The 8,999-nt window shown below is 63.3% G+C and overlaps 1 protein-coding gene across 3 annotated transcripts in view; it reads right to left on the reverse strand.

The window, feature by feature from the left end:
* The window catches only part of ZBTB7A (zinc finger and BTB domain containing 7A), a 13,844-nt gene extending 6,370 nt beyond the window's left edge, over window positions 1-7,474 (reverse strand). The window contains exon 1 of one of the 3 annotated variants that reach the window (XM_019653505.1): window positions 7,182-7,474. The gene's annotated coding sequence lies outside the window, so the exon portion shown is untranslated. Of the gene's footprint in view, window positions 1-4,743; window positions 4,832-5,948; window positions 6,403-7,181 lie in introns of those variants that run through there. The other 2 variants (XM_019653506.1, XM_019653507.1) reach the window with 2 other exon arrangements.
* Between the last annotated feature and the right edge of the window lie 1,525 nt (window positions 7,475-8,999).

An 8,999-nucleotide genomic window follows, 5' to 3' on the forward strand; every position in this document is an offset into this window, starting at 1 on the left:
CTCATCCCCCTCCACCCACCCCCAGCACGCCATTGCCTCCTCCCTCGCCCTGAAAACTAAACTGGCTCTGCAGACAGCTGACCCACACCCTCTCTTCAGGAACACATGCCACCTGCCTGCCACGCCCAGGGCCACTGCCCTGACCTGGGCCTCTCAGGGTCCTTTCTCTAAGAAAGAGGTGGAAGACCCTGTGAGATGAGAGAGGAAGATCAACTGAGCCCCATCAGTGGATCAGTTGGGACCTAGCAGTAAAATACCCACTGTGTGCCTCAGTATCTTCTCACCAGGACAGCTTCTGGTTCCCGTCCATCTGAAACCCGCCTGGCACCTGAGAACCTAGTAGGTGCACCTCACATGTGGTGGCTTCCTCGGTGGTGATGACCCAATGAAACTTCTCTCCTCCAGGAAGCCCTACCCCCAAGCCGGCCAGGTCCCCACCCTCAACGGCCAGGGCCAGGGTCCCCTGAGCTCAGGCCCACACCCACCCGGGCTGTCTTTTATCACAGCTCCACCCCCATGCTCGCCTGCCTCTATGGGATTTCCGGGCCTTGGTGCTGACTCGGCAGTGAAGGGGCAGGTCTCAGCAGGCTCCTCCTGGGCTGGAGTTGGGGCCCTCCTCCCTCTGGCTGTTCCCAGGTCCCTGCATAGGGCACTCCTTGGAGCGGCACACAGTAGGGGCACAGCATTCAACCGGATGAACCAAAGGCCAAACAGCTATGGGCTCAAGAGAATCCACACCCAGCCCCACCCACTCGGCTGGCAGGCACGCCCAGGGCCAGGGGATTGTGCTGATCCCACCTCCCATCTAACCTAGGGTCACTTGCTGCAGCTTCTTTCTAAGGCAGCAGAACCATGATTGGCTTTTAGCTATCCCCAAGGGGCCACCTCTGTGTCTCAGAACTTTCAGGAACTAACCAGGCACCTTCATTTCATCTTCTCCATTGTAAAGCCCTGGGCTTTACAGACGAGGAGAAGCTCAGGGAAATGACTAGACCAGCACAGAGGTCACACAGCAGACTAGCCACCAGGTGGGGATTCAGACCTGAGCGGGCCTAATCTGCCACCACTCAACTACTGAGACACGCACAGGGTTAGGTCAGGAATGCCCTGACCTGGTCCCAGGAGCAGCAGTTGTCACCCAGGAAGGACCCCAAGACTGTAGGAAGAGCGTTCTGGGCATGGGAGACAGCAGGGGCAAAGGCCTGGACATGGGTACTTGGGAGAGGGGACCAGGGAAGGAGGAGGCTGGGTTACCAGAGGGCTTCCAAAGGTCAGGCACAGGAAACCAAAGAAGGGGCAATTAACCCCTACTATGTGCCATGCACAGCAGCCAGGATCCAAACCCCGGCTCCTCCACTTCTAAGCTAAGTGACCTTGGGCAAGAGGCAGCACCTTTCTGTGCCTGTTTCCTCAGGGGTTGTGATAGTGGCAAGGGGACTGGGAGTGCTCTAGGTTCAGAGTCCCACTCTTGTCCATTCAGTCGCTCAGGGACCTACTGTGTGCCGGCACCAGTCCCCAAAGGCCCAATGAGGCTGTTCACTGCCCCTGTAGATGAGAAGCTTTTTGAACCTCACTTCTGAATTATTATCCCAGCCCCCTCTCCACCTACTATATGCTAAAGAAATGGGTCGTGGTGCCTGAGGAAGAAGCTAGGGGACTGAAACCAGGCCCAGAGAGGGTAGGCGACAATCCAAGGTCACACAGCAAGTCTAGTGCCCAGGTGCAGCTGCCAGGCCCACACCCAGCCACCCCGCCCCCTCCCAGGCAGGTAGCTTGTGTTGCAAGGTTGGTCCCGACGGGTTACCCTGCCCTGACCTGGTGCCAATCCCCGCCTGGCCCTGTCCCTAGCTGGGGGTTTAATGGGACAGGAATTCCTTGTCCCGGTGTGTGTGTGTGTGGGGGGGGGGGCACCAAAGACCCAGTGTGGCTGCTGGCTGCCCACTGCCAGCCCACCCCCTGCCCTCACAGGCTTCCCTCTGGCTAGTCACCAGCAAACAGGTTAGTCACCAGCAAACAGGCCCTCAGCCATTTTAGTGTCCATTTATTGCCCTAAATGGGGAGGGGCTTCCTGCCCGGGCCTTAAAGGGCCAGAGGCAGGAAGGCTGCAGGCCCAGTGGGAAGTGTATGTGTGTGGGGGTGGTGACAGTGGAGGGATGAAGAGGCCATGGGGATCCTATCTAATCCCCAACTCATGGGTGGGGCTCAAGCCCACCCTGTTCCCACGCTCTGAGTGCTGTCATGGGCCAGGAAGTGTAGTCCCGACACCAAGAGGAAGCCCTGGGAAGACAACTATTCATAATGATGAGAAAGGAATGAGCTTCCCGTCACTGGGGTAAGCAAAGCCAGGCTTCGGGGAATGCCATCCCTGTCTACCCCACCCTTGCTCAGGCTGCACTCGCTTATCCAAGATGCCCAGGAGAGGCCTGGGTGACCTCTAGGAGCCCTGCTCTTCTCTGCCTCCAGGCCTCTCCCTCCCTCCCGAGGCCCGCTGGTCACCTGGAGGCTCCTGCACAGGCACAACCCCCACCCCAACTCCCAGCCTGAAAGCCCCAGACAAAGGGGCGCTTGGTCTGTTGGGGCCCTAGTGTTCTGTGCCCACAAATCAGGCCAGTTCCCTCCCATCAAACACATCCTAATAGGAGATGGGACCCGGCCTTGTTTTCCAGTTAAACCAGAAAGGCGTGGGTGGGAACGCTTCCACCAAGTGGCCATCCACAGCCTGCTGGGGGGACAGATGGAGGGGCTGGCCCTTTGGCCACACTCCTCAGGAGCGCCAGATTCTCCACGGGGTACCTTCTGCGCTTTGGTGCTCCAAACTTGGGCCTCGGGCCCCAAGGGCAGTGGCTGCTCCTCAATGGGGCTGAGGGGGAGGGCAGGCCTGGTCTTGATCATCTCAACATCCATTCACACAGCTCTGGGAAGCAGGGTCTAGAATCACTGTCCTACTTTACAGGTCAGGAAACTGAAGCTCAGAGACAGAGCAACTTGCCCAGGTTCACACAGCAGAGCTGAATTTGAACATAGGCCACCTGGCTCCATCCTGCCTAACTAGTCCTCCCAGGGCTCCTTCCTCCTCCCCACACACACTGCCCCCAAGTACCAGCAGGTGACTAAATCCCCCACCCTGGGGGCCTTGGGGCCAGGGATGGCTTATTCTCACGCCTCCTCAGAGCTGCCTTATGATGGCCCAGAAAAGGGAGAGGCTTGCCGGTGGTCACACAGGGCGCCTGGGGCAGGGCTGGAGTCCAGCCAACATCTGTGAACCTAGGGCAGGGGCCCTGACCCCATGGGTCACCAACAAAGGTATGCAGGAGGGGCTTCCCCAGTCCTTGATAATGCACAGTCACTCAACAAATGTTCCTGGGCAATCACTCAGCAAATCCTCACGATGACACTTTTGGGCTGAAGATAATCTCTCCATTGTACTGATGGGAAAAATGAGGCTGGCAGAGGGGATGTGACCTCCCTCAGCGGACCACAGGGCTGGGATTGGAACACACTGGCCCCCACCCAAGCCTCTTCCTCTGGTCCTCATTGTCCAGGGCCATTGCAGGGCAGTTTATGGTCTCTCAGGTGCCTGGAGCACAAGGTGACACGCAGGGGTTGCTGAGTGTCTCAGGCTCAGGCATCCATCCGGTGCAAGCTCCAGTAGAATCCCTGACATGCCCCAAGCTGACCCAGGTGCTTCCTCCAAGAGGGAGGGACGAAAAGAAAACACAGATCTGCAGGCACCACCAGGGGGGAACCCTACAACAACCCAGTGTCACAGGGGAGCCAGCCGTTCAGGCTCTGAGAGGCCAAGAGGCATGTCCAAGGTCACAGAGCAAGTGCACTGGCAATCCCAGCAGACCCCTTCTTCAGGCAGGCTCTGCATCAGAGAGGCTGGCCCTGAGTCTTGGCTCTTGTGAGGTGACCTCCTCAGGTGTAATGGGTCATAAAACCCAGAGCCCTGCCCATGTCCGGGGGCCAAGGTGCCAAAGTGGCTCAGAGGGGACAGAAAAGGGCCTTGCAGGCCTTAAAATTACCTGCCAGGAAAGGCTGGGAGGCAGAAGGACTAGGGCTTATACTGTGTAACCTTGGGCACCTCAGGCTTTCTCTGAGCCTCACTATCCTCTTTGGACAAAGAGTTTAGTAAGCCCTGGGGAGGCTCCATTTGGCCAACAGGTACCTGCTGTTAACCTCCTGGCCCTCTGGGAGATAGGCAGGCTGGCGCCCCTCAGCTGTGACACAAGGAAGACTTTGGATGAGTCCAGAGCCGGAAGGCAGACCACAGGGGTCAGACTCAGCTTTGGCTGGGTGACCTTGGGCTGCTCTCTGCTTCCCTTTGGGCCTCAGTCTCCCCTACCCAATACATCACCCGTTCTGAGACTTGCTCTAAGTCCCCGGATTCCCACGCTCATGTTTGGCTTCCCCTCTGGGCCTCAGTTTCCTCATATGTTGATGGGGACTGCCACCAGCCAGACCCAGCTGTGGGTCATAGGGCCCCAAGGAAAAGAAAGGAAGTAAAAAAGCACACACAAAAATTGCTACTGCCCTGGAACCTCCCCCACTGGGCAAAGGCTGAGCTCTGCCAAGCCTCAGTCTCCCTCACAGAGAAAGGGGCGCGTCCGCTCCCTGCAGCCACCCAGGCAGCTTCTCCAAGGGCCTGTGCTGAGAGTTGTGAGGCTCTAGGCCCGGCCAGGGTGCTGAATGGCCACCCCGCAGCCAATCAGAACTGAATAATAAATACCCCCCCAAACTGACCCACGAATTAAAATTTCAGTGTCCCCGATGGCTCCTCTTTCTTCATTAGGCATGCGGATCCCAGGGCTTCGTTCTTCCAGCCACTGGCTCCTGCCCCCCCTCCCCCAGGCTCCCCTGCCCCCCCTCCTCCAGTCTCCACAGCAATGGCTGGCGGTAAACAGAGCCCCAAGCCCAGCTGATAAGTGCCAGGCCCAGCTTGCTCTAGGGGCCCCACCAGGGGTGGTCCTGGGTGAAAATGTTCCCTGCCTGGAACCCTCGGGCCCAGGCAGCAGCAGGGCCCAGCCTGGACTCCCCAGACCTCTCCCAAGACCAGCTCTGCCAATAGGAAGTGATCGGCTGGTCCTGGGGAGGGTCCCCTCAGTGTGGGAGCGGCACACTCAGGGTTACGCCCTGGCCCTGTTCGGGGGGGAGGGGGTGGTGACATGGAATCCCGGATGCCCTCTCCGGCCAGCCCTGCTCCCAGAGGCAGCTGGCAGAAAGGGGGGAGCAAACCAGGCTTGCCACCCATGGGTGAGCCAGGTGGGCACGCCCGGGGAAGGGGCACCAACACCTCTCTCACTTCCGCTGCCTGGCTGGGGGAGAGGAGTTGCCTGCCTACCCCTGCCACTCTGCCAACTGCTGGCTGCGTTCCCCAAACATTTAGTGGGCGCCCACTGGGTGCCCGGGCCTGGCTGGACACCAGTCTATTGCTGCGGTGCATCGGGCTTCTCCCAGCCAGCACGGACAGTGTCTCCCAAAACCCGCAAAGGCCTGAACCCTGGGTGCACCAGCACCAGAGCTCCCCTCAGGCTCCTGCTTGGTTCCCAGGCCCCGCGCTGGGTGAGGAGGTCGGATCCAGGCCCGGTTCCAGGAGCGAAGGAGGGGGCCGGATCCCACCAGCTCACCCCCTCCCCTATGCCTGGGCTTAGGGTTCGCACGTGGTGGTGGCGTCAAGGGGAAGGAGGGGGTGTCCGGGCCAAAGGAGACGGGGTCACGCGCTTTGGGGGCACGGGCGGGGGAGAAGGGTGCTCTCTGCCCCCTCCCCAGGAGACGAGGCCGGGCGGCTGCGCGGCCAGAGCAAGGGGCCAGGCCGGTCCCCCCACCCAGGGCTGAGTCAGGCCAGGGCGGGGGCAGGAAGCGGCCCCCTCCCCCGCGCCGGGCGCAGCGCACAGCTCCCGCCCCGGCCCGCGGGCCCACGCCGCACAACCCCCGCGGGGAGTTCCTACCTCCTTCCCGGGGCAGCGGCGAGGGGGCCCGGCCCCGGCGGCGGCGGTGGCGGCGGCTGCGGCTGGGCTGGCTCCCTCCGAGGGGCCGGGAGGCGGCAGTGAGCCTGGCCCCGCGCCACCCCCCCGCCGCCGGCGGCCAATCCCCACCCGGGCTGGGGGGAGGGCGATGCAAATTACCCCGGATCTGGGTCCGCCCGCCCGCCTCCCCGACGCCCGGGCCCGGCCTGTACTAGGCCGTGCATCCCCGGGCTCGCCTGCGCTGCGCGGCCGCCCGGGCCGCTGCCCTTCCCCGGGAGCACCCGGAGGGTGACCCCCCCCCCTGGGGGCAGGGGGCCACAGAGGGGGGGCTGGGGACGGTTACACAACCAGGCGGGGAGGGGCCCAGGGGCGGGCAGGGGGCCGGCCCGCGGGCCGCGCAGCCGGAAGCTGGGGACAGCCACCGGCCGCCAGCAAGGGGAGCCTAGCTTTAGGCCCCGCCCCCGAGCCGCCTGAGCCCGCCTCCGCGCCGCGCCGCGCGATCGTCTCGCGCCCATTGGTTCCCAAGCCCGCCGCTCACCGCCCCTCCTCCGCACCGCCCCTAACCGCGGGCCGCAGCGGGCCGCAGGCGCGGGGCACCGTGGGACTTGTAGTTCGACCTTCCTGCCACCTGCCAGCCTCAAGCTATGGGAGGACTACGACACCCAGCGGCCGCCGCGGTCGCGGCCGCCCACCCGGACACCCCACCCCTTCCCCTCCTTTCAAAGCCCCCCTCCCTGTTTTTTCAGCCCCCTCCCCCCCATCCCCCATGGAGCTCAATCCTAGCCAACTCCAACGTATACACGCAGCACCGAATAGGCCCCCGGGGGGCAAGAGCGCCCCCAGCACCCCGCTGCAAACTTAGCACGCGACGCGCCCCCCTAGCTTCCCACGCCGGCTCCCCCCACCCTCAATGCAGCCCCGCTTCCCCTCCCCCGCTACCCGCGCGCTTGGGAGCCCCGAAAAGCCTTGCACCCGGGGCGGGGGCTGGCGCACAAGCCCTTGCACTTCGCCCCCAATCCCCCCATCCCAAGCGGCGCCCCCTACCCGCGCTTGAGGTCCAGGGAGCCTTCAGCCTCCCGGCAGCTGCCAACCACCCCCTCTTCTGAAACTTGCGGAACGTCCCCGGCTCCCCGTGAGGGCAGGGGTGGGCGCATCGCCCCCGGCCCGTCCCCGCCCTGCACCCTGTGCTGGGGGCCGCGCCGGGCACTGACTTACCTCGTGGGGCCAGGCCAGAGCCGGGCCGGGCCGTGGCGCGCGGGGCCGGGGCCCGAAGTTGGGACTGGGCTCCTCGGCCGCTCGCCTCCGGGGTCCGCGTCTCTTTCTCCCCCTCTCTCCCTCTCCCCTCGTAGCTCCCTCGCTCCGGCGGCGGCGGCGGCGTCACTGCCCCTACAGTAACTGTACAGTACAGCCAAAGCCCCGTATGATGCTCGCGACTCCCTTCCTGGTTTCTCCGAGGGCAAGAGGGGTCCTCCCTTGTCTTAAAGGTGCAGCAGCAGCCGTCCCCCCCCCCACGCCCAGCCCGCCCCCCCCACCTCGGCCTCGGAGGCCAGAACAGGCTCGGCAGGTCCCCTCTTGCCACGTCTCTGCCCTCCCGTGGGGCTTCGCCCGCTGCGCCGGGGAGACCGGGCTGTTATTAGGTTTTGTCAAGTTGGGGGGGGGGTCCAGCCCGCCCCCGGAGCGCCCCCCCTCCTCTGACCTCTCCGCCCCGCTGCGCGGCGCCGTGCCAGCTTGCCAGCTTATCTGGCCCCAGAGCTCCCCGGGGCGCGGGGGGAGCGGGCCCCCCGGGGTGGAGGGGGGTGGGGGCCTCCAGATAAACAGGCCCCCAGCCTCTGCGCTGGGCGGGTGCGGGGGGGCGCGGGCTTTGCCCCCGACGCCTGGGGCGTGGCAGGATGGCAGCGGGGGCGGGGAGGGCTGTGCGCACTGCGAGGACCGACGCGGGCGTGGGTCACGGCTGCCCGGGCAGCTGGAGGTGGGTGGGGGCCACGGGTTGGGGCCCCCCGGACCAGACGCCGGGCCCTCCCCGGGCCTCAGTTTGCCCAGCTGCAGAAAGGACTTGGGGGCGGGCTTTCGGGTGACGGCTCGGGTCCGCTGGGCTTCTGGGTCCCTAAATGAAACAGCCAACCTGCCCGCCCGCGATTATATAAAGGAGTCGCCTCCGCCCGCTGCGCCAGGGGCGTAGCGGGGGAAGGGGTTGGCGAGGGGCGGGCTGGGCGGTTGTTTTCCTGGCTTTGCGAGTTCCCCCACCCAACTGCGGGCCTCTGGGCGAGACAGGGACCCGGCCCGGGACGCCTGGGTCCTGCGGGCCGCTCCTGCAAGGGTCTGCGTGGCTGCGGAGAGGCAGAGGTTGGGGAGTGGGGAGGCGTTGGCCCAGCCCAACTTTTTTTTCCCCTGTCCATTTCTCCCACTTCCTCCCTGGTCGTGGGAGAGGTCCGGCGGGAGACGGGGGAGGGGAAGGAGGGGACAACAGTGAGAACAGCCTGACCCGGCCCGGCCCGCTGCCCGCTGCACACAGTAGGCGCCCAGGGAAGGGCCGGCTGGTGCAATCAGCCGCCTGGGGGGCTTCGGGCTTCAGTTCCCCTTCCTCATTCCTTTGGAAGAAGAGGGTTGGCACCTGCTTTATAGCTGCCGTTTACTGAGCGCTTCTCGAGTGGCTGCCTCTGTCCGGGGTCCTGTTTACCTCCAATTCTAACATCTAACACATTTTTAATATTATTATTATTATTATTAGTAGTATTATTAGTAGTAGTAGTAGTAGTAGTAGTACTAGTAGTATCACCATTATCTTACAGGCAGGAAACTTCCACTGCCATAGGTGAAATGGACCCAGTCTGTCCTTCTCTGACTTCAAAGCTTTCCTCCCCCCGCCACACCACACTTTATTGCCGCTTCACCCAAAATATTAAAAGTGCCTTTCAATTCCCAGATTGAATTGGCTTTTGTAAAATAATTTGGCTTCAAGGGGAAACCTGGAAGGTCCCCAAAGGGGAAGTGACAGACCCGGGACTTGCAGCCTGAACCCAGCCCCAGTTAGGT

This window comes from Hipposideros armiger, unplaced genomic scaffold (assembly GCF_001890085.2).
Source record: "Hipposideros armiger isolate ML-2016 unplaced genomic scaffold, ASM189008v1 scaffold_202, whole genome shotgun sequence".
Taxonomy (NCBI): Eukaryota; Metazoa; Chordata; class Mammalia; order Chiroptera; family Hipposideridae; genus Hipposideros; species Hipposideros armiger.